This window comes from Galeopterus variegatus, unplaced genomic scaffold (assembly GCF_000696425.1).
Source record: "Galeopterus variegatus unplaced genomic scaffold, G_variegatus-3.0.2 Scaffold7986, whole genome shotgun sequence".
In the NCBI taxonomy this organism is placed as follows: domain Eukaryota; kingdom Metazoa; phylum Chordata; class Mammalia; order Dermoptera; family Cynocephalidae; genus Galeopterus; species Galeopterus variegatus.
This window is the reverse complement of record NW_007734097.1, coordinates 53,575-56,840: the sequence shown is the minus strand read 5'-3', so window position 1 is coordinate 56,840 and position 3,266 is coordinate 53,575. Positions and strand designations below refer to the sequence as shown.

At 38.5% G+C, this 3,266-nt stretch overlaps 1 pseudogene; it reads left to right on the top strand.

The window, feature by feature from the left end:
- Positions 1-1,472: 1,472 nt before the first annotated feature.
- On the top strand, positions 1,473-2,467 carry LOC103608074 (annotated as a pseudogene).
- Positions 2,468-3,266: the final 799 nt, after the last annotated feature.

The following is a 3,266-nucleotide window of genomic DNA, read 5'->3' as shown; positions in this document are numbered from 1 at the left end:
GCTCTGCTTGCAAATTGTGCAGAAACATGAGAGATCCATAGAGAATTGTTTGCCAGCAATTTCATGGGAACTCCCCTCTGTTTCCATATTGGATGGGTGGGAGAGGTCGTACATGAACAGTGTCCTGTTCCCAGTAGAATCCCAATGCCCACAAAACTGACATCTGATGTATATTTTAAAATAGAAAATTGCCAAAGAAGAGTAAACTAAGATAAAAATCTGAAGTAAGATAAGCCCAAATTGTAGGATAGTTCCAAATGTACATGTTTCTTTTTAACAAAGGTAATTAAATTATTTAACTATACATTTTTAGACTTTTGTAAGGTTTATAATGCAAATAAAATCACAAATATCTAAAAAAAAAATTTTAATTCTTGGTTGGAAAAGCTATAGTTCTCATAGATATCAAATATTCAGCTATACTACTACTAGCAGTAGCTATATCTTAAAGAGCACCTACTGTGAGCCTAGCCCTTTACCAACATCCTCTTTATTCCACACATCAACCATGTGAAGACATTTTCATACTTCAAACTTTCAGAGTGAGTGGTTAAGTGGTTTACCCCAAGTGACAAAACTAATGAGTTTTTGTTTTTTTTTTGAGACTGGCCACATCACACACTGCGCAGCGGCCATCCCTATATAGGATCCGAACCCGCGGCGGGAGCACTGCTGTGCTCCCAACGCTGCACTCTCCCTAGTGCGCCACTGGCTCGGCCCAAACTAATGAGTTTTTAAAACTCAGTCTATGTGGTTCAAAATTCTACAAGCAAAACTTCCTCATGAGACTTCTCTTCTGAGATTGCTTTTCTTCCATGACTAACAGCTAAGACTGAAAAACTATAGGAAAATGGAGATAATTCTGGAAGTTGGCCCAGACTCAGGTTAGAGAGCGACCACAGGAATCATGCTAAGCAGGAGTTTCCAAGTGTGGAAATGAAAGAACCCTTTACTCTCACTTTACTTACCTTTTAATTTTGGCTCAAGTTCATCCTAATTGTGGATATAATGGAGCACAGTGTTTCTCTTTTCACTTTGAAGGAAGATTGCAATAACCTTTCTCCGGAAGAAGAGACGGGGCTGCTTAGGAAAGCAGACATTTTGTAAGAATTCCTGTTAGCATTTCTATTTCTCAAATTAGTATTATCCATAAAGCCTCAGATCGTTTCATTCAGTCACCCATTCTTCCATCTCTCCATCTAGCCAATAAATATTTGTGACAAGGCACTGAACTGCCAGACAGTTCTAGAGAATAAAGAGATGAACCCACGTAATGGAGGGAACTTGAACTTTGAAATCAGACAGACCTTACCTGGATTCTTGTCTCTGCCACTTGTGAGATAAATTATCTAACCTCTCTGAGCCTCTGTTTCATTGTATGTAAAGTGCAAATAACAATGCTATCTCTTTAAGAATATGTGACGGTACGTAAAAAAAAAAAAAAGCTTGAGTCTTACAAGAAGCATAACAGAATGTCTTATCCAAAACTGGTGCTTCTTTCCTTTCCCACTCAGACATTACAAGGCTATGATGGATCATGTGCTACTCATGGAAAACTAATGGATGTTACAAATAAAGAAAAGATTGGTCGCAGACAACTCAAATATTTCATTTTAGCTGAAGCTGATTAAGCTCTAGAAGTGGATTTTGGACCGGAAATGAGGAAGCATTTCTTGCCAAGTAATTTCCACCTCGGAATGCCACCAAAGGAACAACGTCAACCTGTTATGTCCAGTGCAACTTTTCCAGAGGAAATTCAAAGCTTGGTTAAGGAGTTCTTGAAGCTGAATTATTTTTTTGTTGCTGTTGGGTGAAGCATGTAGAGATGTTCACTAGACTATTCTCCAAGTTGGCCAGTACTCAAAAAAAAAAAAAAAAAACTTGTTGAAATTCTGCATAAAATAAATGAAAGAACTATAGTCTTTGTTGAAACTAAGAGCAAGTGAATTTTATTGCAACTGTTCTTTACCAAGAAAGAACAGCAACTACAAGTATTCATGGTGATCTGGAATAGAGAGAGATAGCAAGCTCTTGGAGATTGTCACTGTGGAAATCTTGTTGCTATTTAGTCGTTGCCAGAGAGCTAGATATTGAAAATGTTCAACATGTTATCAATTTTGATCTTTTTTCTACCATCAATTAATATGTGCATTGAATTTGGCTTACTGGTCATTGTGGAAACACAGCCAGAGCTATTTCCCTTTTTGCTGCTATGAGATAGCCATTCAGCACAGCCTCTAGTGAAAATGCTGCTGGATGCTCAACAGGATGCTCCTTCATGGTTGGAAGAAACTCCTTTAGTACACCTGCTCCTGGCTTCACTGGTAGTACAGGAGGAAATGTGTTTCCATCAGTTGATACTGGAAAGAATTACCAGGGCAAGAGCATCTTGAACAAAGCAAGGTTTTCTTCTCCACAAACTCCCTGTCCAGGAGATGATGTCTTGGGATTAAAGCTAAAATACTGAAATTTGTGGTATAATTTTGGTGCAGAAAAGAAAATAGTATGGACTCCTCAGTTTTTAACACATGTGAAACCTGATATACTTATATCTTCTGTCCTTCTGTTTCCATTCCCATCCTTTAAAAAATAAAAAATAATAACCCTTACTGACCAGTGATGTGAAATGCTGAAAGTTACAACATTGCAGCTACAGATACAAATGATGTTAACTGGAAAGATGAAAGCATTCTAAATGTTTTGCTTAAAAAAAAAAGTCTTTAAGGAGCTTACAGTTTACTTGGGGAGACAATAGCAAATAACAAGAATAGATGACAAAATATTCTTCAGGCCACAAAATGGAAAAAGAGTTGTTGCAAGGAGAGTATACAGAAAGAGCTTACTTGCAGCCGGTGAATCTGAGAATCTCATTAATATGAATTTGCCTTTCCTAAATCAATAATAATGGCCTCTGGAGATCTCCTTCCCTCTACCTGGTTTAATTGCTCCCTTTTGTCCTCTTCATAGGGTTCAGCATGATTAGAGGGAGAGGAAAAGGTCACAACTCAAGAGAATCAACCTTTTCTGCTCTTTCCAGAGAGGAAGGTATTTACATTAGTGCTCCACCCAAATTTCTACCCCATTGTTTTGCTCAGCCTGTCCGAGGTATTTGCCAAAGCTTTCTAAAAGAGCCTATTTGGTAATGTCTCCTTGAAAACCGCAGCTTGAGTGAGAGCCACATGGAGCTTGCAAACCTGCAAGGTGCAGCTCACCTCACAGCTTAGCACCTCTGTCAGGTCCGCAGTTTACTCTGATGGCAGTGCAAG